General features: G+C 45.8%; 1 protein-coding gene and 1 non-coding gene across 2 annotated transcripts in view; one reads left to right on the top strand and one right to left on the bottom strand.

Moving 5' to 3' along the window:
- The window catches only part of LOC124623025 (calpain-D-like), a 517,886-nt gene that overhangs the window by 177,366 nt on the left and 314,445 nt on the right, over positions 1-26,075 (bottom strand).
- Positions 23,838-23,911, top strand: Trnat-ugu. Its single transcript has one exon. It is a non-coding gene; the product is annotated as a tRNA-Thr (tRNA).

The raw sequence follows: 26,075 nt of genomic DNA, 5'->3' as shown, positions 1-26,075 counted from the left end.
AAGGAAACTTTCTTAAAGAAAGAGTAATTTTTATTCATTACATTAGCATTGCTTTGAAACTGCGCTATTGTAGAAAATCGCGAAAAGCGATGGCGATGTAAACGAGCTACGAACACATGGTATAAAAATTGGTACAGCACTGCTGAGACAATAATGCACCTTTTAACAAGTGGCGTGTCCTATTGGATGGTACGTACGTACATACAGCTCGCACGAATTGCCTCCTCTGATCTGTGTGGTACTTTTCCCAATATCGCTGTCGGACACCAGCTGTATTACAGCATGGCACCATCCCTAGTCTGAAAGTGTGGTATCAATAAAGTACAATGCTCCATTGCTTTAAAAGATCAAGAAGAAGGGGATGAGCCACAACAAACTTGCGACGTAATGTAAGGAGAAAACTTGAAACTTAACACTTGCTTCATAGATTACAATAAAAATAGAAAGCAGCGAATACGCTCTTCTGTCTACACAACATGCCTTAATCTACCTTTAGCCCTTGAAAACGGACAAATTAACACGAAAAACAGAGTTCTTCGACCTCAGTATTCACACTAACTATTCGGTAATGTCCAAATGTGGTATGATTCCGGATTCATCATCATCAGTTATCTGCTATATTAGCAGGTCCTTTGCCTCTCCATTTTCTGCGATCCATTGCTTCCTTCTTAAGGCTGCTGTATGTTGTACCGTCCATCATGTCATCCAGTATCTGGAATCTCTTCCTTCCTCGCTTTCTTTTCCCTTCTACATAACCTTCTAAAACTGTTTTTATCAGTCCGTCATTCTTTCTTAATATGTGCCCAATCCAATTTCTTTTTCTTCTCTTTATTACATCTAGTAACTGCCTTTTCTCTCCCACTCTTCTCAGTACCTCTTCATTTTTTACTCTGTCCATCCAACTTATTCCTTCCATCTTCCACCATGTCCAGATCTCAAAAGCCTCCAGCCTTTCTCTGTCTTTTTTCCTCATAGTCCATGTTTCAGCGCCATATAGAAGAACACTCCATACAAGACATTTTATGAGTCTCTTTCTGAGTTCTCTGTCCATACCGCTGCAGAAGATTCTCCTTTTCTTATAAAACGCCTCTTTTGCCATTGCTATCCTTGTTTTAATTTCTGTGGTGCACTTCCAGTCGGTGTCTATCCTGCTTCCAAGATACTTAAAATTTTGCACCTGTTCTAGTTTTTCTCCATTCAGCACAATTTTTAGTTCCTTATTTCCTCCTATTGCCAATACTTTTGTTTTATTTGTGTTAATTTTCATTCCATATTTTTTTCCGTTAGTTGCAATGGTGTCCACCAAATCCTGTAATTCTTTTTCCCCTGTGGCTAGAAGGACCATGTCATCAGCAAATCTCAAGCACCCTACTCTTCTTCCTGCAATTTCTACTCCTTTGTCATCTAACGAGCATTGGTCAATCATATTTTCCAAGTACAGGTTGAAAAGAGTAGGTGATAAACAGCATCGTTGTCTTACTCCTTTCCCTAGTCTGATCCAGTTCGTACTTTCTCCTCTCACTTTAACTGAAACTTTTTGATTAAGGTACAATGAGTTTATAAGTCTTCTGGTTTTCCGGATTACAACACAATTTTTGAGTAGAGTTTCAAAGAATTAGAATCAACAGAAGAATATGGCTAATTTTTCTGGAGCAGTCAATCACTTTTCACTTTTCGAGAAAAGTAGCGAATGATGAACGGGCTAAAATTTGTTTTATTTGCTTATTTTGATTGTAAGTATCTTGAAACTGAGGGAATTTTTTTCGAGTTCAATGCTATTACAGGAAATAATAGAAATAAAAAACCCAAAATCGGTTATTTCAGAAACCGGTTATTTTGAGCGTTTTCAACAGTCCGGTTAATCAGGCGTTGGAAAAAGAATATTAGCCGAAAACTGTTTGTTTCAGCTATAACCTCCATCCCTAACTTGTGCCACCTCGGTAAAATGTGTGTCACATCTGGTGTTTGCACTGTGAACTACGCGCTGTTGGCTTGCCTCCCGTAGTACGGACACTCATTGTTAACTCCCATCATTTTCACACAAATGACAGAAATCTGCTCAGACATACATAAACTAATTTAAAAAATGTAACGTTGTACTTTTCTGACATCTTAAGTGGATCACCCTGTATGACGTTCGACTCTTTCCGTAGGGTACTCTCCAGAACCTTCAACAGACATTTCCGTGAAGCAGGGCGCCTCTCTTGCAACGTCTACCATTGGACTTCACTGGAGATCTCCAGAAAGCTCTTGCGCCGACTAGACGATGCCGCGCCGTTATGAAATGCGCCGCTCTTTGCTGGATCTCGTCAATCTCTTCTATTAATCAACCTGCTAAGTCTCTCTGATTGATGAGTAATATTCAAAAATCTATCGATCAATTGCTTCGTAAACTACTTATTTCATTGATGAATTACATTTCTTTACGATCCTTCCAATGAAACTCATCCTGGAATATGGTTTGCCTATATCTGTTTTATATGCTCATTCAGTTTAGGTTACACCTAGGTACACTCCTGGAAATGGAAAAAAGAACACATTGACACCGGTGTGTCAGACCCACCATACTTGCTCCGGACACTGCGAGAGGGCTGTACAAGCAATGATCACACGCACGGCACAGCGGACACACCAGGAACCGCGGTGTTGGCCGTCGAATGGCGCTAGCTGCGCAGCATTTGTGCACCGCCGCCGTCAGTGTCAGCCAGTTTGCCGTGGCATACGGAGCTCCATCGCAGTCTTTAACACTGGTAGCATGCCGCGACAGCGTGGACGTGAACGGTATGTCCAGTTGACGGACTTTGAGCGAGGGCGTATAGTGGGCATGCGGGAGGCCGGGTGGACGTACCGCCGAATTGCTCAACACGTGGGGCGTGAGGTCTCCACAGTACATCGATGTTGTCGCCAGTGGTCGGCGGAAGGTGCACGTGCCCGTCGACCAGGGACCGGACAGCAGCGACGCACGGATGCACGCCAAGACCGTAGGATCCTACGCAGTGCCGTAGGGGACCGCACCGCCACTTCCCAGCAAATTAGGGACACTGTTGCTCCTGGGGTATCGGCGAGGACCATTCGCAACTGTCTCCATGAAGCTGGGCTACGGTCCCGCACACCGTTAGGCCGTCTTCCCCTCACGCCCCAACATCGTGCAGCCCGCCTCCAGTGGTGTCGCGACAGGCGTGAATGGAGGGACGAATGGAGACGTGTCGTCTTCAGCGATGAGAGTCGCTTCTGCCTTGGTGCCAATGATGGTCGTATGCGTGTTTGGCGCCGTGCAGGTGAGCGCCACAATCAGGACTGCATACGACCGAGGCACACAGGGCCAACACCCGGCATCATGGTGTGGGGAGCGATCTCCTACACTGGCCGTACACCACTGGTGATCGTCGAGGGGACACTGAATAGTGCACGGTACATCCAAACCGTCATCGAACCCATCGTTCTACCATTCCTAGACCGGCAAGGGAACTTGCTGTTCCAACAGGACAATGCACGTCCGCATGTATCCCGTGCCACCCAACGTGCTCTAGAAGGTGTAAGTCAACTACCCTGGCCAGCAAGATCTCCGGATCTGTCCCCCATTGAGCATGTTTGGGACTGGATGAAGCGTCGTCTCACGCGGTCTGCACGTCCAGCACGAACGCTGGTCCAACTGAGGCGCCAGGTGGAAATGGCATGGCAAGCCGTTCCACAGGACTACATCCAGCATCTCTACGATCGTCTCCATGGGAGAATAGCAGCCTGCATTGCTGCGAAAGGTGGATATACACAGTACTAGTGCCGACATTGTGCATGCTCTGTTGCCTGTGTCTATGTGCCTGTGGTTCTGTCAGTGTGATCATGTGATGTATCTGACCCCAGGAATGTGTCAATAAAGTTTCCCCTTCCTGGGACAATGAATTCACGGTTTTCTTAATGCAATTTCCAGGAGTGTATATAGTGCGAAAAAGGCCGACGCTGCTTCTTGTTTCGTGTGGAACACCATTAAGAAGTGGCGAGAACTAGGCTGTTCTTAATGTTTTTCGCAAATTCACAGAAAAAAAACAGCTTTGAAGTTTTTCGAGGAAATTTATTTGCTTAAGTCAAGCGGTTTTTACAAATGAAATGTATAGCTGAAAAAAAATCGGTAGCCTGGTAGGATGGTAGGATGGTAGGATGGTCCATTGCAAGTATAAATTATTACCTACCGCTATTTTATACAAGACTGTAATTCAAGTTTGTTTAAATTAAGAAAAATTACAAATTAAATTTTTAGGACAAGAAAGAAAAATCAGACACTCTTTATTTGGCCAGTGCGCAGTGTTTTATATCACGTACGAAGTTCCATACGAGCCAGGTTGATAAGTGTCGTCCGCAGCTCGTGGTCGTGCGGTAGCGTTCTCGCTTCCCACGCCCGGGTTCCCGGGTTCGATTCCCGGCGGGGTCAGGGATTTTCTCTGCCTCGTGATGACTGGGTGTTGTGTGCTGTCCTTATGTTGGTTAGGTTTAAGTAGTTCTAGGGGACTGATGACCATAGCTGTTAAGTCCCATAGTGCTCAGAGCCATTTTTGATAAGTGTCGTGAAATATGGAAAACGATAATTTTCACGGTATCGAGCACACCGAACAAATGCTGCGTTATTACAGTTGCCACCGTACCACTGCAATACGAACACAACAGAACTTATCTGCAGTGAAAATGGTTCAAATGGCTCTGAGCACTATGCGACTGACTCAACTTCTGAGGTCATCAGTCGCCTACAACTTAGAACTAATTAAACCTAACTAACCTAAGGACATCACAAACATCCATGCCCGAGGCAGGATTCGAACCTGCGACCGTAGCGGTCCCGCGGTTCCAGACTGAAGCGCCTTTAACCGCACGGCCATACCGGCCGGCTCTGCAGTGAAATTAAGGGATTTGTCGCGAGAAATAACAAGACATTTAAGCTGACAAGACGTACTGGAACTTTCCGCAAGAAATTTTGTAACACGTCACTACCGAAAGCCGGTGGGATACAGAACGGCACGTCAGAAAAGTAGGCCGCGCGGGATTAGCCGAGCGGTCTCTGGCGCTGCAGTCATGAACTGTGCGGCTGATACCCGGCGGAGGTTCGAGTCCTCCCTCGGGCATGGGTGTGTGTATTTGTCCTTAGGATGATTTAGGTTAAGTAGTGTGTAAGCTTAGGGACTGATGACCTTAGCAGTTAAGTCCCATAAGATTTCACACACACATTTCAGAATAGTAGAGGAGAAAATGTGGTGGTTGGATGGCTTTGTGGATTCTGTTGTTGATCGATTTCTTATCAACATAGCAGATGACTGTTCCAGAACTGCAATGTATTTCTCGGATTCGGATATGGAAGGAGGTTTGAGGCTACCAGACGACTGAGTGTAAGTAAAACCTTTCGTGGCTTCAGTATTTAACTGTACGATGAAATCCTCGCAATACGCTTTGGAGTCACACATACCTCACGCATAAAAATTACCTTGTGTTCGTGTTCAAGTTACCGATTTTCATCACTTTAATTACAAGACTTCACTTTAGTACTATGTTAGCTAAGAACGAGAGCATGTTATGCTTTCCGTCCGGTCCCCTAAGACCCTCTGCAATAAAAAAAACTGAGTTAATCGATCAACAACGAACTTAAACGGATGTCGTACGACGTCCGCACCGAGCAGATGCAACGAACGAAAGCGAACAAAATGAGATTGAAAAAAAAAATTGTACGGTATTGCTGGAGTTTTTATATTATATTGTTTCATTTTGCTTAAAAATTAAATGGCACGACCTTTTTCTCTGCTCATCGCTCACATCACTGCAGAAGAAATGTATGCAAAATCTAAAGAGCCAGTCATGTAAGAAGTACCTCGGTAGTCATTTTTGTTGAAAAGCAAGGAAAGAAATGCATCCAAATCGACAGCAAGGTTAACAAAATAGAAAATGTAATACAAGAGCTAGTTCATGAAGTATTCGTCCACCATCTGAATATGCCGAAATTCTGCGCGCAGTGATTAAGCTATAACGCTGACCCACGGCACACACTAGAGTCAACCGTGCGCGGCCCCACTCTATCGCCTGTTGTGGTTCGGAGCGGCGCCGATACAGTACCATTAGCGCCATGGGCCGTAAGGGTAGTGAGGCTACGCTGATCGAAAGGAAACTTATTCTGCGCTTACATAATGAGTGCAAATCTTCTTACGAGATTGCTAAAGTAGCCGGTAGACCTAGACAACGGTTCAGTCGATAATAGATCGATTTTGCGCAACAAAATCATTAAGAAAGAAGGTATCTGCCAACACAATCAGAAATATTTTCAAAATGTATGGTTATCACGGGCGGGCAGTGCGCAAGAAATTTTGGGTCAGTGAACAAAATCGAAAGAAAAAAAAAATCTTCCTTTTTGAATCTACGTTCCATCGCAAAATGAAGACTTTTGGAAATATTTTCTGATGAGAGTAAATATAATGTATTCGGGTCGGATGGCAGGCGAGCGGTGTAGCGTAAGAAAAATGCGGAGATGTTGCCACACAATCTTTTACCAACGGTTGAACACAGCGGTGGCTCCCTGATGGTGTGGGGCTGTATGAGTGCTGCAGATATTGGAAAATTACATTTCGTAGAAGGTACAATGGATGTATATCAACATTTTAAAGGAAAATCTGTATCCTAACGCTGAAAAATTAAGTCTGCAAGGAAATTACATATTTCAACAATATAACGACCTGAAGCAAATTGGTTCAAATTGCTCTGAGTGTTATGGGACTTAACTTCAGAGGTCATCAGTTCCCTAGAACTTAGAACTACTTAAACCTAACTAACCTAAGGACACTACACACAACCATGCCCGAAGCAGGATTCGAACCTGCGACCGTAGCGGTCGCGCGGTTCCAGACTGAAGCGCCTAGAGCCGCTCGGCCACACTGGCCGGCCGACCTGAAGCATACGGCTCTAAATACAACGCTGTGGCTCCTGTGCAATACCCCAAAACAACTTAACACCCCTCCTTAGAACCCAGACATTAATCCTATTGAACATCTTTGGAAAGTACTGGGAGATAGCATCAGGAAAGACACATTTCTAACAAGAGAGACCTAAAAGAAGCACTCCATGATGAATGGGACAAAATTCCAGCCTCTCTGACGGCAAACTTGATCAAGTCGATGCCCAGACAACTACAGGCAGTAATAGCTGCAAAGTGAAACCCATTAAATATTAATTTTTGTAATTGAAATCATACTTTCAGATTGTAAATTAAAAAAATGAGTGGACGAATACTTTTTGAAGTAACCCTTAAATAAATTCTCCATTTTGTCAAATTTGTTATCGCTATGGATGTATTTATTTCCTTATCCATCAATAAAAATGACTTACCAAGGTTAGTTGCATATGACTGGTTGTTCACATTTTATGTTCCCCTCCTTTGACGTTTTAATGGTACTTGAATTACGTAACCATTACGTCACCTCACCTCAACCTCTCGATGCCAGCAATATTCTACTGTCTTTCTGTAAAATAGTTAACATATTTCTGTGACAACATTCAGATTTGATTTCATTAATGTAGAGGTACTTCGATACATCGATATGCATATATTGCAATGATCTTATTCTTATGTTTATTCTTTCTTTTGTCACTATGATCTTTGACGTACTAGTAACACTGATTTTTGGGCGCGTAAGCGGTTATTAGAGAGTCAAGCTTTGGTTGTCATGTTAAAAAGACAAAAATTGTAGTCTGTTTATGAAATGTGAACTTAAACAGTGAGGAAGATATTTTGAAGAATGTTTTATATTGTGAACTGATGTTTTGGAACGAGTTACGTGATATTGCAACAAAAGCAATAAAAAAGAAGTGTAACTTAAATTCGGAGTGCTGATTACTTTTTTACATCACCATTGTCCTAACTTGCAAAAGTTTAATCTTCAAGAATGGTTTATGAAATACATCTATAAAACTTTTGAATATCGCAGGCCTCTTTGCATCCGAGCTTGGAATCATCACTACCTACATTTTCGACGATTGAGCCATTAGTTCACAACGAGACCAGCGTGAGGAACACGAAAAGATGAGTGCCTAGTTTATCCATTATTTCAAGAAATTACTTTATTAACTGTGCTCTAATGACACCTGCCACATAATATAACTTTGTTGTTGCCCGAAAATGCAATATTTAGCAGCGTGGGCAACACAACAATCATAATTAATTTTTGACCTTTGTTGTGGTATGGTTGTTAGAACGTGACATATACTTAGTTTTTTAAAAAAATGACAACTAGACGAGTACTTTTTGGACCCACTGTAAAACGTATTCTGACGATTGTACTTGACAACAGTGGAGAGTTTTTGGCTTTCGCTGCATGTGAAACAAAGTTCAATGAGATCTCAGCGAACATGAAAGAATACATGGTGTAATGTTTACTTCGTGTTTACTCTTATGACGATCACAGTATGGAGAGAGTGTGTGTGTGTGTGTGTGTGTGCGTGCGTGTTTGTGTCAAGAAAAAGATATATGCAGAGGTCCTTTTTAGTACTCGCATCGTGTTACTTCTGTATTGTCATTACATAAAAACTCATGCCACTTCACATTATAAACACTATTAACATCAATGCGCAAGATTAACAGATAAGACGCGGCAACTCACTGTACCTACAGCGCCTGGGTCACTTCGGTCTAGATATTTTTGCAGGGAACTCGGGAACTGATTTTTCCGATTCTCGCCGGGTTGACCTCATTCAGTTGGTCTCCAATAAACGTCGCACGTTCGCGCGGCACTGCCAACCGCTCGCGATGTACTCGACACAGCGAAAAGCTGCTATTGAGGTGTCACAGTCATTACCGCACTGAATAGAGGTGTTCCTCAAGCCGCTTCCATTCGCGTTCAAAGATCTGACGTTCGATTCGGGTCTCGCAAACGCCAAACAACTCTGGCGTAAAGCGCAAATTAACGGCGTATTGTGGCTGCTGTTGGACGGAAGAAAAGGCTTGTCACAGAGATCACTGTTCAATTTGCAGACGGATACCAACTCTGCCAATCCTCGGCAGTAATGAGACTCGTGATTTTCAGCCCGAGGACGCTTCTCCAGAAGCGTATCTGCGGCTGCTGGCTTATTTTAAGGCGCGGGAACAATAACGAATGGAACTATGACACAAAGCGCCTCGTGGCAGGAAAGTGGTCGCATTGCTAGTGGTATTACCACTGGCGTCTTCTAAATAGAAGCGGCAGACGACACGAATTATCTTACAGCATACGTTTAATAGAGGAAAAATCCACATTTATACACTGAGGTGACGAAAGTCATGGGATAACGATAATGGTTGGTGACAATAAAATAATTTCACATTCAGAGAAGCGTGTTGCTGATTGAAATTTCGTGAAGACATCTCGCCGCAAAGAAAAACGCCTTTGTTTTAATGATTACCACCCAATTCTCTTATTATATGCGTAACACTCTTCCCCCCCCCCCCCCCCCCACACACACACACCCCTGGCCCGTTTATTTCGCGATAATACAAAACGAGCTTCCCTTCTTCTGTCAATTCCATCTGGTATACTTTATCAGATAACGGACAAGCTTTGCGTAGGCAGTGTCTTTGGTAGTCCTGTTGTATCTTCTAAATGTTCTGTCAGCGAAATGCAGTCTCTCGTTTGCCTTCCCCACAACTTTATCTATGTGGTCGTCCCAGTTTATGTTGTTCGCAATAGTGAACCCTAGCTATTTAGCTGAATAGGTAGGGTGACCAGATGCAACTGTTTAAAAAGGAGGACAAACAGCTTCAAAAAGGAGGACAAAGAAAGAAAAAAGAGGACACATCAAACGGGTCAACTGCAGATGAGGATACCACCCGTCAGCTTTGGACAAGTCACGTGACTGCCGGGAATTACCGGTAAAACTAGTAGTTAATTGTTACTGATGGTCAGGTGGTGATTAACTGAGCAATACAAAAAAATTAAAAATATTAATTGTGGTGACAGTGTGGCGTCAACTGTTTTGTCATGTCAACAACACGGAATTATTTACAAAGCGAAAAACGTAAGACCATTCACCTCTCTTCATTCGACGCACCGCTACCAACATCTACAATTCAAGCAGCAGCTGACGACATGTAAACTGCACTTTAACCTTCCGAATACAAATAAACTGAGTGACTATGAAACAATGAAATAAAACCATGGTAGTTAATCTGTGGAGTTATTTCTTACCTTTATTGGCCACTGAGACGTACGTTCCAGCTCCACATATCTTACATTCCGCTTCAAATTCATTTCTCCCTTTCTTGAAAGCCGGATATTTGCAGGAAAGGACATCAGAAAATGTACACTTTCGTTTAGGCATAGCCAAGTATTTTAAATAACTCACTCGGTTAAAAATTACATTTACAAATCACACTACAGGAAGCCAAGCCAATACAAACCGAAGATACGAAAAGAAAATTTTAAATAATCGATATTTGCATTCGCTTATAGGTCGATCAACGATAACATCGACGATCCTTGTGCCACCTACTAACACCGCCTTCGTGCGTGTTTATCACGAAAGCTGTGACAATAGTTAAAGTATTTAAGAAATTGTAAATTTAACTGTATTATGCTCAACTTTTCAAAAAAGCCGGACACTGTACTAAAAAGGAGGAGATGTCCGGATTAATCCGGTCGTCTGGTCACCCTATGAATAGATTACCTTTATATTTGCATTTTTTGCCGTGTAACTGAAATTTACTGAATGCTTTTTAGTACTCCTGTGGATGACTTCGCACTTTTCGTTATTTAGTGTCAATTGTCACTTTTCGCACAATACAGATATCGTCCATAGTTAATTTTGGAATTGATTTTCATCTTCTGATGACTTTACTGAATAGTCAATGACACCATCATCTGCAAACCATATAAAATGGTTGGTCAGATTGTCTCTTAAGTCGTTTATATAGATTACGAAAGGCGGAGCTCCTGTAACACTTCCTTGGGGAACGCCTGATATCACCTCTGTTTTGCTCGATGACTTTCCTTCTATTACCACGTACTGTGATCTTCCTCACAAAATCACGAATCCAGTCGCACAACTGAAGCGATACTCCATGGAACGCAAGTTGATTAGGACTCATTTGTGAGGAACGGTGTCAAAAGTCTTTTGGAAATCTAGAAATATGGCATAAATTTGAGATTCCCCGTCGATAAAACTTGTTACTTCGTGCGCTTAAGGAGCTAGTTGCGTTTCACAAATCTATAGTATTTGAGGATTCAGAAAAAGCTTCTGACTGTTTTGTTTTGTTTTAGGGCGCAAAAACAACTAGGGTCATATGCGCCCATGTCAAAAATGTAGAACACTAAGACAAAGAGAGCAGTTAAAAACGACACCACGTTAATTACTTTTAACTACATTGTGGAAGCAGACAGTGATCCATGTTCTTACTAATAGTTACTATTAAAATCAGTCTTGATCACAAATTTATTTATTCTGGTAACCGGTTTGCACCACGTCTGGGGTCATCTTCAGACCTACAAGTCGCATACAAAGTCTGATCAGAGGGCTACAAACATTAAAGAAAATTATATAAAACTACAAAGTTATAACACAATGAATTACCAAAATGCTATATGAGCAGGAACCTCCTCCTGGTGGTAAATCACTGCTAGATAGAGCAGTGCACGTCTTACTTATTACTGGAGGCTCCGCCCGCTTTTGACAGAATGATGTCATCGCTAACCAATGGGTTAAAATTCAAACAGCAGCGTAAAATTCTGTAATTGAAAGAACAACGACAAGAATGAAAAATAAAAATACATGGAACTTAGCTGGTTCAACAGCTGTTGTCAGATAAAATATGTAAAAAATATTAAACATATGAGATAAATAAAAATCGTTTCGACAGTACATTCTGCAAGAAGAAATTAGTATCCATCGAATAATCTATACAAATGGATGTCTCTTGTTCCATCTTGAAATTGTACCTGTGCAGCACTTGGTACAACACGTCAGTCAACGAATTTTGCAGCCTCCTTAATGGAAAGTGCCCTGGTAGATCTGCTGTTCATGGTACATCGTCTGACGAGACAGTGTTTGCCTATCGATATTACAACAACTTCGCTGGATAGTAGTCTGCTGCCACATCTTTGGAATGGCGTCTACAATTACTATGGCAACCAGTAGCTTCTAAATGGTTTTCCAACAGGCCCAGAGAGGGCAAGCCATGTACTGTTGAAACGATTTTCATTTATCTCATATGTTTAATATTTTTACGTATTTTATCTGACAATAGCTGTTGAACAAGCTAAGTTCCATGTATTTTTATTTTTCATTCTTGTCATTGTTCTTCTAATTAAGAAATTTTACGTTGTTATTTGACTTTTAACTCATTGGTTAGCGATGACATCTTTGTCAGAAGTGGGCCGAGCATCCAGTATATACACTACTGGCCATTAAAACAGCTACACCAAGAAGAAATGCAGATGATAAACGGGTATTCATTGGACAAATATATTATACTAGAACTGACATGTGATTACATTTTCACGCAATTTGGGTGCATAGATCCTGAGAAATCAGTACCCAGAACAACCACCTCTGGCCGTAATAACGGCCGTGATACGCCTGGGCATTGAGTCAAACAGAGCTTGGATGGCGTGTACAGGTACAGCTGCCCATGCAGCTTCAACACGATACCACAGTTCATCAAGAGTAGTGACTGGCGTATTGTGACGAGCCAGTCACAATTTGTGTTTTCAATTTGTGAGAAATCTGGAGAATGTGCTGGCCAGGACAGCAGTCGAACATTTTATGTATCCAGAAAGGCCCGTACAGGACCTGCAACATGCGGTCGTGCATTATCCTGCTGAAATGTAGGGTTTCGCAGGGATCGAATGAAGGGTAGAGCCACGGGTCGTAACACATCTGAAATGTAACGTCCACTGTTCAAAGCGCCGTCAGCGCGAGCAAGAGGTGACCGAGACGAGTAACCAATGGCACCCCATACCATCACGCCGAGTGATACGCCAGTATGGCGATGGCGAATACACGCTTCCAATGTGCATTCACCGCGATGTCGCCAAACACGGATGCGACCATCATGATGCTGTAAACAGAACCTGGATTCATCCGAAAAAAAGACGTTGTGCCATTCGTGCGCCCAGGTTCGTCGTTGAGTACACCATCGCAAGCGCTCCTGTCTGTGATGCAGCGTCAAGGATAACCGCAGCTGTGGTCTCTGAGCTGATAGTCCATGCTGCTCGAAACGTCGTTGAACTGTTCGTGCTGATGGTTGTGTCTTGCAAACGTCCCCATCTGTTGAGTCAGGGATCGAGACGTGGCTGCACGATCCGTTACAACTATGCGGATAAGATGCCTGCCATCTCGACTGCTGGTGATACGAGGCCGTTGGGATCCAGCACGGCGTTCCGTATTACCCTCCTGAACCCATCAATTCCATATTCTGCTAACAGTCATTGGATATCGACCAACGCGAGCAGCAATGTCGCGTTACGATAAACCGCAATCGCGATAGGCTACAATCCGACCTTCATCAAAGTTGGAAACGTGATGGTACGCATTTCTCCTCCTTACACGAGGCATCACAGCAACGTTTCACCTGGCGACGCCGGTCAACTGCTGTTTGTGTATGAGAAATCGGTTGGAAACTTTCGTCATGTCAGCACGTTGTAGGTGTCGCCACCGGCGCCAACCTTGTGTGAATGCTCTGAAAAGCTAATCATTTGCATAACACAGCATCTTCTTCCTGTCGGTTACATTTCGCGTCTGTAGCCTTCGTTGTGTAGCAATTTTAATGGCCAGTAGTGTAAGTAAGACGTGCACCGCTCTATCTAGCCGTGAATTTACCACCAGAAGGAGGCTCCTGTTCATACAGCATTTTGGTAATTCATCGTTTTATAACTTTGTAGTTTTATATAATTTTCTTTAATGTATGTAGCCCTCTGATCAGACTTTGTATTTGACTTGTAGGTCTGAAGATGACCACAGGCGTGGCCGAAACCAGTTACCAGAATAAATAAATTTGTGATCAAGACTGATTTTAACAGTAACTATTAGACTACACGTTAATCCCAATGGACGCAAAAGGAGACATCTAAAAACAGGGACGTGGAGGACGGTCTATAAAATACGCCACAGAGAAACGGAGGTCCTGAATTAATAATTAAATGTTCTTCACCATATTGCTACGACGGATTGAAAGTAAAACGCGGTCGACAGTCCGCGCGTCGTTCGCTAAAACGGCCGGTAACTCAGATTGCAAACACAAATGAGAATGTAAGTGGTTTACAAAAAGAGCATTTCGTCAGGAATGAGCAGAAAGTGGTGGGGGAGCATCTCTTAACAAATGGCAATGGTTACAAAAACAGTGCCCGATACGCAGCTTAGCTAAAAGGATCTCCTCACAGCGAGAGGGCCGACAGGAGGTCGTCCAACCCGCTGGGAGAGGCTTCATAACCCGGAGCTTGTTCCCAAGAAGGGAGAACCGGTGGTGATGTCAAAGTGACACCACCAGCTGACAGACGGCAGCACAGAGATCATCGGATGGAATGTAAGGACTAGCGGGCTGAGGTACGAGGACTGCAGCCTTGGTAGCAGCGTCATCTGTCTGGTATCCTGTCGGACCGACGTGACCAGGAACCCACGCATGGATGTGTGTGATGTCCTTAGGTTAGTTAGGTTTAAGTAGTTCTAAGTTCTAGGGGACTGATGACCTCCGATATTAAGTCCCATAGTGCTCAGAGCCTTTTTTTTTTTTTTTTTTTTTTTTTGAACCAGGAACCCACACAAACATCACAGTAGCTCCATCACGAGTTGGCAAGTGACAGCTTTCCTGAACCCGTTGCATAAGGAATGGGCAGTGTACAGCACACATAGGCTTTGAACGCCACTGAGAGAGTCGGAGCATATGACTCAATTGAAAAGACTGTGTCGCCGGATGTACTTCATGGCGTAATACAGGGCGAAGAGCTCTGGTGTAAATACTGAGCAGTGTTCCGGAAGCCGATACCGAAAAATGTCGGTGCCAATGCCGAAGGCACACTCGACACCACAGTCAGTCCGAGAGCCGTCAGTTTACACAAAGGTACTATTGCGAAGTTCCATGTGAAAGTCGAGAAACTGAAGGCGATAGAGCGAGGCTCAAATAGTCTCCTTAGGAAGCGAATGAAGGCCAAGGTGAACACGGGCCGTCGCACGAAGCCTGGATGGTGAAGGCTTCACATCCACTGGGAAAGTGCCAAGTAGCGTGAAGTTAAGCTGCCAGAAATAGAGCCGAAAGCGAACTCCAGGAGGCAACAGAGAAGCGGAAGGAGCGTCACATTTTGGTGGTCAAAGGAGTCATCGAAGAAGGAGGTACAGGATGGGTGGCCACGCATGGCAGACAAACTGCATGCATACCTGCTGAGGAGAAAGTCACGGCGGTAGGACAGCGGTAGTTCGGCAGCTTCTGCATACAGTCTCCCAAATGGGCTAGTGTCAAAGGTGCCAGTGGCCAAACGGATGCCATGATGATTGATATTGTTAAGACGACATAAGAGGAATGGACGTGCAGACGCATAAACGAAACACCCATAGTTTAGTTTCGAACGGACAAGGGACCGGTACAAACGGAGAAGGGTTGTTCGATCTGCTCCCAGGAAGCACCACTGAGGACATGTAGGATACTGAGGTACCGCATACAGCGGGCCATCAGGTAAGACACGTAGGAGGATCAAGGAAGTTTCCTATCGAGCATGAGCCCCAGGAATTTCGTAGTTCCGACGAACGGAAGAGAAACAGACCCAAGATGTAAAGACAGTGGAAGAAATAAATTGCGCTGCCAGAAATTCATACAAACGGTTTTGTCTGTGGAAAAATTAAAGCCACTGTCGATGCTCCATGAGTAAAGACGATCGAGATATCGCTGAACACGCCGCTCAATGAGGCAGGTCTGTGGAGAACTGCAATATATGGCAAAATCGTCAACGAAAAAGGAGCCGGAGATGCCCGGCGGGAGACAGACCGTTTAGGCGTTTAGGATCAATGGGGATAGCTAAGAGAACGACTCGCAGGATAGAATCCTGAGGCACACCGTTTTCTCGGATAAAGGTGACCGACAAGGTAGAACCCACACGTAACTTGAGAAATTCCTGAAGCAAACGCGGCACGCGGCCACGGAAGCCCCACATGTAGAGCGTACGGAGGATAACAGTCTTTCAGCAGGTGTCGTAGAGTCTCTCCAAATCGAAAAACACTGCACATTCCGAGATTTCCGCAGAAAACCATTTATGAAATGGGTGGACTAAGTGACGAGATGGTCAATTGCAGAACGGCGCGCTAGAAATCCACACTGTGTAGTGGTTAGTAAATTGCGAGACTAACCACAACACCAGCCGGGCATGGATCACCTTGCAAACACAGCTAGTGAGAAAAATGGGATGATAGCTAGAAGGAAGGTGTCTGTTGTTACCGGGCTTAGGTATGAGTATGGCAGCGGCTTCACGCCAGCGTTTGGGAAACGTGCCCTCTGTCCAGATGCGGTTGTACGTACGAAGGAGAAAGTGTTTGCCTGAAGAGAAAGGTGCTGCAACATCTGAACGTGAACATCGTCTGACCCTGGGACGAAGGATCGGGATGAAGTGATCTAGTTACATCATAGTAACGGCGGCATTGTAGCACTCACTATTCTGAGAAGAGAAGGGTATCGCCCGAACCGCCTCCTCTCATTTCCGAAGGAGGAAGGCAGAGTTACAGTGAGAGGAGCCCAAAATCTCCGCAAAATGGCGGCCCAAGGTGTTGGAGATAGCAATAGCGTCCACTACGACATCGTTTGCTACCGTCTGGCCAGAAATTGGGGAATGGACCTTGGTCCCAGAGAGCCGTTGGAGGTTGGCCCACACGACGGAAGAGGGGTGGAACTGAAAAGAACTTGTAAATGAAATCCAGCTAGCTTTTTTTGCTATCCCAAAGAACGCAACGACATTGTGCACGTAACCGTTTATAATGAATGCAGTTTTACATCGAAGAATGACGGTTAAATATGCGGAAAGCAGTCTCCGCACGCGAATGGCCTCACGGCACGCATCAGTCCTCCAAGGGACCAGGACATGGCGCGGTAAAGAAGTAGTGCGAGGAATGGAACATTCTGCAGCGGTAACGATACCGTTTGTAAGGTTTTCCATCCGGTCATCACAAATGGGGAAATGTTGTTCGTGGAAGGTTGCCAGGGAGAAGTAAAGCCTCCAGTCAGCCTTAGAAACCTGCCACTTGGGTGTGCACGTAGGTGGGGTAGGTGTCAGCAATCGGATGGTACACGTGAAATGGTCGCTCGAGTACGTGTTAGAGAGAACGGACCACTCGAGATGATGGGCAAGCTGAGTAGTGCAAAAGGAGAGGTCCAAATGGGAATAGGTGTGAGTAGAGTCTGAAAGGGTGCTCCCATGTTAAGGCAGATGACGTTAAGGTGACTGAGAAGGTCAGCCAAGAGGGCACCTCTCTAACAGACTCTGGGCAAGACCCAAAGGGGATGGTGTACATTGATGTCACCGAGCATGAGAAAGGAGTGAGGGAGTTGCCCAATAAGCTGGAGGAAGTCTGTCCTGGTGACACTGAATGACGGACGGATGTAAACAGTACAGAGGTAAAAGGTCAAGTGAGGAAAGAAACCAACAGTTTGGAGCCAGGTAGTGTGGGAGATGGGTTGACTATGAACATCATCCTATAGGAGCAGTACGACTCCCCCATGAGTAGAAATGACGTCCTCGGGTGGATGGTCGAAGTGGACTGGCAAGAAATGCGAGAGCTTGAGCTGTCCTGTCATGAGTACGCTTTTTTTTCCTGTAGGCGGAGAACAAGTGGACGCTGAGATTCTAAGAGCAGTTGTAAGTCCTCTTTGTTGGGACGAGGGCTCTAACATTCCATTGCAGTAGAGTCATGACAAAGAAAAAATGAAGGGGTGTCAGCTCAACCGAGTGCCAGCCTTTGAAGACTTGCTATAACAGGGCGCAGAAGCAGAAGGAACCTGCTCCATGAAGGCTACAAAGGCGTCGGAATTCTCCTTCTGTCGGTCTGCAGGGACCGGGGCAGAAAAATGCTTTGTGGTGTGCTCCGACGACACGAAGGTCGGCCGGACGAGTGTATCACGTAGTGACGCCGTCGAAGATGATCTCCGAGTCGGCGAAGGAGAAGGCCATTTCCATTTGTTTGACTTCTTGGAGCCTTTCCGGTTGGCAGAGGAAGACTCAGATGGAGGGAGGTAGGAAGTGTTTGCAGGATGACTCCTTCTGTCCTCTCCGGTCTGCCGGTTGTGTAGCACGTGATTTCGCCCCAGGAGGCGAATGTTTTGTGGCTTGTTGCACAGCTGGAGGAGAAGGGGACGCTACCACGACACGGGGCGATTTCCCAACCGCGGTGCTAAATTTGAGGTCACATGTATGGGTGGCCATGGCCTTCGTGGAGCGAGGTGTAGCCAGAAGAGTACTGTAGATGCCAGATGGTAGAACGCAGTGTTTCCGGCTAGCCAACAACTTTCGAGTGACCAGGTAAGGCAGTTTCTCTTTCATCGGGATCTCTTGGACAACCAGACATTGAGGTACACGGTACAATCGCGAGAAGAGACGGCAGTTGATACAGAGGGGAGAAGGAGGCGGGCAAATCGCCCTCGTGAGCATCCCTACCACAGGTTACACATTTGTCCGGGTGTCGGCAGGACTCTCGAGTGAAGTTTTAACGATGACACTGGTAGCAGCACGTCGGATTCGGAATGTACGGTCGGACTGTGATAACTTCATAGCCTGTTCTGATCTTTGACGGTAGAACCTTCCTATCACAAGTGAGAAAAAGAGTGTGTGTGGGCGCTAAGGAAGCATCTACTTTTTTCATCACCCAATGGACTGCAGTGACACCCTGATCGAAGAGATAAGTTTAGATTTCTGCCTCAGCCAGACCATCGAGCAGCCTAGTGCAATTAACACCATGGAAAGAATTCAGCGCTCGATGGGCCTCGACACAAACAGGATAGCTGTGGAGGAGCGAAGCAGTAAGCGGTTGTACTACAGAATCAGAAATACTCTCCAAAAGCAAAGAGCCATTTCGTAAACGAGAGCAGGATTTCACAGGGCCTGCAACTGAATAAAAAAAACATTTGCCGTAGCTGGCCGCGGTGACCGAGCGGTTCTAGGCGCTTTAGTCCGGAACCACGCGGCTGCTACGGTTGCAGGTTCGAATCCTGCCTCGGTCATGGATGTGTGTGATGTCCTTAGGTTAGTTAGGTTTAAGTAGTTCTAAGTCTAGGGGACTGATGACCTCAGATGTTTAGTCCCATAGTGCTTAGAGTCATTTGAACCATTTACCGTAGGACTGACCATCTTCAGTACGTGAAATCACGAAGAATCATGGTGCAGCTTCATTCAGTTTACGTTTAGTAGACGTAGACTGGCAAATCGAAGTTAAGCGCTGTCAGGCTGGGCTATCAATAGGATGGGTGACCATTTCGTCTGCCGAGTGCTGTTGGCAAGCGGGGTGCACTCAGCCCTTGTGAGGCAAACTGAGGAGCTACTTGACTGAGAAGTAGCGGCTCTGCTCTCGTAAACCGACATAAGGCCGTGAGAGCGGTGTGCTGACCACATGCCTCTCCATATCTGCATCCAGTGCCGCCTGTGTTCTGAGGATGACATGGCGGCCGGTCGGTATCGTTGGGCCTTCATGGCCTGTTCGGGCGGAGTTAAGTTTAGACATAGGCTGAAAGGATTTTTGGCTCATTGCAAGAAAATCTCCCATGATTGCCGGCGTCTCCGATGGCGTGCTCCTTCCAACTGGGGCCCCCTCAGAAGGGGGCGCACCTGCCTTAGGTGATTGTTCACACATCAGGTCACACCTTCGAACACCTGGAAGAGGAACCAATCCCTCTGCCAGGAGTTCTGAGGGTACGCACGGACCCCCTTTACCAGGGGGAACGTGGGAGCCCTACCTGTCAACCCGTGGCTGGGAATTAAGCGTTACCCAGTCACGTCAGGCGCGTGGGCTGGCCTTCAGGAGCTAGAAGCTTTTTCTCTTTTTCTTCTTCTTTTGCACGCAATAAAGGCGGCGTTCATGTAGCTGTTCGGCGTACATGACACGTAACTGTAAATTAAACAGTCAGTTAAACCATAGACTTTTCTTCTTCCGTATCCGGATGCACCAATTAGAGGTTGCTTTGTCATTGACTTTCAAAATATCGTCTTCAGTGCATGTTATAGACATATCTGAGCAAATCAATAGGTGGTTCAAGTCCTGTATCGCTCCACATTCGCACCTATCGCTATCACTGTAGCCCCACTTAAATAGGTTTGATTTTCATCCAGTTACTCCAGTGCGCAGCCGGTTTAATGACCTCCAAGTTGTAAAAGGTAGTTGAAATCCTGCAGATCTCTCCTCAAGTAGTTCCGTTGTGGGGTGTGGCACCATTTCTTCCCAAAGAGATAGCCGCCTTGCGACGGGATTGGTGGCGAGCTCTTCAGTAGTTTCAATGAAACTCCTGCGGGATTTCAGCCGGACACGTTGTTTTCGGTGCATATGCATCGGGTGTCGAGGATCATTCTTTTGTTTTAATCTTTCCATCTCGGCGACTACTTGTCTGCGGATAGTGGGTGGTGCTATGCCTATGATGGAATAAATTTTGTCTTTGGGAGTTGGTTTGAGGCATCCTGTGGCAATACGTACAATTTCGTTTACGGCGACGTCAACTTGCTTACTGTGAGCAGAGTTCCTCCAAACTGGCGCCGCGTATTCCGCTACTGAGATACTCAGCGCCAGACCCGTGGTGAGCAAAACGTGTGGTTGAGCTCCCCACGAGGAACCTGTTAGCTTCCGCAGTATGTTGTTCCTGGCACAGATGAATAGCACGTCTACCATTTTCCGCATGGAGTAATTCCACTGCTTACATTGTTTACACTATTCTTGTTCCGGTGCCGACACCACCCCGAAATGATACGTAAGGGATGCCCAGTCGCAGAGACTGTTGTATGAACCATGTCTGACAACAGTATCACATAAGGTTAAGACTCGACAAGCACAACCAGTATCAAATTTGCTACGAAGTTCAACAGGAAGACTGTCTACGCTGCTGAATACTGACTGTTCTCGATAGAAGTACAGAAGTTATATGAATTCGTGGTGTCTTGTTCTTTCGCACATGACTGATTCGCCTAGATGGGCAATGAATCGACCTCCTTCAGTGCGAATGCACCAGTATGTCCGACCTCCTGCGGGAATCGGAGAGTAGCGAACATGTGGCACTTTTTTCCATTGATAATAGTACTGAATACTAAAAAAATAATGACTTTCCGAATTTTAAATTAATTTTTTCCCATTTTACGAAGGTGGTGCTTCTGAGTACGTCTGACCCTCCAATGGCTAGTCAACAAACAGTTCTCAGTAGAGTATTTTTCCTAAGTAACGAAATGGCAAGTCACATCAGATACCCATCTTGCTGACATTTGGCGCCATCTATGAACTATTCAGTAAATAAGAGGAACCACATTCCTGTCACGATGATTAAACAAAGAGAAAAATATTACAAAAGATGAAAATATTTAAATCAGTTCAATTCTATGTTTTTTGTAAATATTTTTTAAGAAAGGTTTTACCAATCTGGCGTTACATATGTGTTTTGAAGAACAACAAAACAGTTGGCTCACAAGGAGTGAATCTGGAGGTTTTTTTACATCTTCTATGTTTACCGTTAAATGTGGCAATAAGTCAGACAGCAACGTAGATAATTTTACATGTATTTGAGTTTTTGTTATTCCCATGCAAATTTGAAGCTTTTTACTAGAGACCACAGCAGCTTTTCTTTGATTTTTCTATATAGTTTTCTAGTTCATATAGAGGGTGCCATACTGCCAACTGACGTGTTCTCAGCTAAGCCTACCTTCATTATATAGTAATTTTGAACGTACTCTGACAGAAGCACGAACAACAGGAGACTGACGTACTGGGACATGTATTGACACTGCGAAATAGTGGTATGTAATCTAATATATAATCCGTAAATATTATGCCACGAGTTGTAACTTTGTAGACTATCGCCGACTATGCACATCTTGTACTTTCAGCAGATTGACTAATAAAACCTGAAAGAAAAGGAGGACTGACTGCTGTGCTCTATTACTTGAAAGTCATATCACAGTTGTTTAGTGCACCCACATAACTAACGGAAGGTAACTTGATGAGTGAAAGTGGAGATGAAGTGTTAGCTGAAAGCCGGCCGCGGTGGACTCGAGGTTCTAGGCGCTCAGTCCGGAACCGCGCGACTGCTACGGCCGCAGGTTCGAATCCTGCCTCGGGCATGGATGTATGTGATGTCCTTAGGTAAGTTAGGTTTAATTAGTTCTAAGTTCTAGGGGACTGATGACCACAGATGTTAAGTCCCATAGTGCTCAGAGCCATTTGAACCATTTTGTTAGCTGAAGACAGTGATCTGGATTTTCGAATGAAAAAATCATTTTTGTCTTCCATTATTTCAGAGAGTGAGAGCAAAGAAGAATTAGCAAAAAATGTAAAACTGTTGTTCCAGTTGAAAAACATGTAACAGGAGCAAAGCATCCATCAATACATGCCACTTCAAGGCACTGTGTACACTGTAGTACGAAGAAAGAACATCACGGAAGCAGATGGAAGTGTGCTCTCTATCAAGTAGCCCTATGCCCAACTGCATTTCACCTTACCACCAAAAGATGGCATTCCATGTACAGTGGCTCCATTTGAAACCACCTTGTATGCAATCGATAAATGTATGTAGCGCTTTTCACATTGTTCTTTCTCAACGTATGTCTAAAAATCTAATGACAACAACAAAATTTTTAAAAATTAATTTTTAAGATATGGAGTCTGAAAGGTTTAGACGCACCATCAGCCCAAGTTGTGGGAAATGTGTTGTTAAAAAAACAAGGATCGAAAGATATACTTATATGGATAAAGAACAGACACCATTGATGACCTGCAGCTGTCTAGAACGAAATTAGAAATAATTATATTAACACCTTCAGCTGCTAACGGGCGTTGATACGTATCAACGGGGATATGTGAAAATGTGTGCCCCGACCCGGACTCGAACCCGGGAGCTCCTGCTTACATGGCAGACGCTCTATCCATCTGAGCCACCGAAGGCACAGAGGATAGCGCGACTTAAGGGACTATCGCGCGCACGCCTCCCGCGAGACGAAGATTCTCACCTTGTATGTCCACACACTACATTCGTGGTGTCCGACCCCAACAAACTCATTACTCGTGGAAGACATTCTTATTACGTCCCGTACGAGTTCGGGGAATATGTGCGCATCCGCAATACCAGCCATGACCGTCCTCTTCTGTTATGTCTTATTTGGTATGTCTTTAGGGTTTTCATATAAAAGCTTAAGAGGTATTACTCTTCAGCACGCCCTCGTATTAGCATTTCTGCGGAACCGCACGACGTAGGCAGGTGTAAGGCTACCCACATTCTGTTTATATGTAAAGAGAACACAACGGAAGCCCATTCAGAAAACGCATTTAAACGTTGTTCGTTTGTGAGGAGATCGTGCCATGCTTCGTTTAAGCAGCAGGAACGTCTACTGACACGTGTCGGAATTATGTACTTATTGGATATGGTGTGTGTTCTTTTGGACTTGTCCGAAGGAACAGACACCATATCCAAATACGTGCATAGTCCTGGCAATATCGACAATGACCTCCTTCTGTGCGGATGAACACATATTCCCCGAACTCTTACGGGATTCGGTAAGAATGTCTTCCAGGTGTAATGAGTGTTTTGGGGTGGGACACTAGGAATGTAGTGTGTGGACATACAAAGTGAGAATGTGGGTCTCACGGGAGGCGTGCGCGAGTTAGTCAATCCAGTCGCACTATCCTCTGTGTCCTCGGTGGCTCATATGGATAGAGCGTCTGCCATGTAAGCAGGAGATCCCGGGTTCGAGTCCCGGTCGGGGCACACATTTTCACCTGTCCCCGTTGATATGTATCAAAGCCCGTTAGCAGCTGAAGGTATTAATACACTCCTGGAAATGGAAAAAAGAACACATTGACACCGGTGTGTCAGACCCACCATACTTGCTCCGGACACTGCGAGAGGGCTGTACAAGCAATGATCACACGCACGGCACAGCGGACACACCAGGAACCGCGGTGTTGGCCGTCGAATGGCGCTAGCTGCGCAGCATTTGTGCACCGCCGCCGTCAGTGTCGGCCAGTTTGCCGTGGCATACGGAGCTCCATCGCAGTCTTTAACACTGGTAGCATGCCGCGACAGTGTGGACGTGAACCGTATGTGCAGTTGACGGACTTTGAGCGAGGGCGTATAGTGGGCATGCGGGAGGCCGGGTGGACGTACCGCCGAATCGCTCAACACGTGGGGCATGAGGTCTCCACAGTACATCGATGTTGTCGCCAGTGGTCGGCGGAAGGTGCACGTGCCCGTCGACCTGGGACCGGACCGCAGCGACGCACGGATGCACGCCAAGACCGTAGGATCCTACGCAGTGCCGTAGGGGACCGCACCGCCACTTCCCAGCAAATTAGGGACACTGTTGCTCCTGGGGTATCGGCGAGGACCATTCGCAACCGTCTCCATGAAGCTGGGCTACGGTCCCGCACACCGTTAGGCCGTCTTCCGCTCACGCCCCAACATCGTGCAGCCCGCCTCCAGTGGTGTCGCGACAGGCGTGAATGGGGGGACGAATGGAGACGTGTCGTCTTCAGTGATGAGAGTCGCTTCTGCCTTGGTGCCAATGATGGTCGGATGCGTGTTTGGTGCCGTGCAGGTGAGCGCCACAATCAGGACTGCATACGACCGAGGCACACAGGGCCAACATCCGGCATCATGGTGTGGGGAGCGATCTCCTACACTGGCCGTACACCACTGGTGATCGTCGAGGGGACACTGAATAGTGCACGGTACATCCAAACCGTCATCGAACCCATCGTTCTACCATTCCTAGACCGGCAAGGAAACTTGCTGTTCCAACAGGACAATGCACGTCCGCATGTATCCCGTGCCACCCAACGTGCTCTAGAAGGTGTAAGTCAACTACCCTGGCCAGCAAGATCTCCGGATCTGTCCCCCATTGAGCATGTTTGGGACTGGATGAAGCGTCGTCTCACGCGGTCTGCACGTCCAGCACGAACGCTGGTCCAACTGAGGCGCCAGGTGGAAATGGCATGGCAAGCCGTTCCACAGGACTACATCCAGCATCTCTACGATCGTCTCCATGGGAGAATAGCAGCCTGCATTGCTGCGAAAGGTGGATATACACTGTACTAGTGCCGACATTGTGCATGCTCTGTTGCCTGTGTCTATGTGCCTGTGGTTCTGTCAGTGTGATCATGTGATGTATCTGACCCCAGGAATGTGTCAATAAAGTTTCCCCTTCCTGGGACAATGAATTCACGGTGTTCTTATTTCAATTTCCAGGAGTGTATAATTCTACTTAGGATCGAAAGAGGCGGTACTTAGAAGCACCAACAGGCAACAAAAGATAAAAGTCGCCTCTAACTCATATACCGTGATCTGGGTATCTCCGCGCTACTGATCGTAGACTTGCTCATTATCACGTCTCCGGCTTTTGTGGTAACAAAGCAAAATGCTGATTTCACTAGAAGTAATTGATTCACTCGGTGGTGGACAGCCAGAAGGTGCACTGGGAAAGGTAAACGAAGTTTGTCTAGCCGTACACAGCTCCCTTTGTGACGGTATAAGAGCCGCGAAATATGACGAGAATAGTAGACGGAATGAGAGGGCGGGTTTGGCTGTTGGCCGTTGTTGTGCGCGCCAGACAAAGCCCGCGCTGGAGGGAGGGTCTGGGCTCGCAGACTGCGGCGCGCCTGGGAGGAGAGGTCCGGCGCGGTCTGCGGTCGGCGTCGCCGGCCGGCCGGCCTATTCACGGCGCAGTGTCCCCGCCTCCTTGGCGGAACAAAGGCTGCGTCCGCGGCCTCATCGGGCCACGCTCGCGGGGGAGGGAGCCGCCCGCTTTCTTTCTATCGCTGCTACACCGGCAGTGAAAGCGAACGCTCTGCACGAGCCGGCAGAGCACCGCATTCCGAAAGCATCTCCACAAATAATGTACTGGGTGATCAAAAAGTCAGTATAAATTTGAAAA

The sequence above is a fragment of the Schistocerca americana genome, chromosome 7, assembly GCF_021461395.2.
Source record: "Schistocerca americana isolate TAMUIC-IGC-003095 chromosome 7, iqSchAmer2.1, whole genome shotgun sequence".
Taxonomy (NCBI): domain Eukaryota; kingdom Metazoa; phylum Arthropoda; class Insecta; order Orthoptera; family Acrididae; genus Schistocerca; species Schistocerca americana.
The sequence above is the reverse complement of the archived record's forward strand: the minus strand, read 5'-3'. Positions and strand labels throughout refer to the sequence as shown.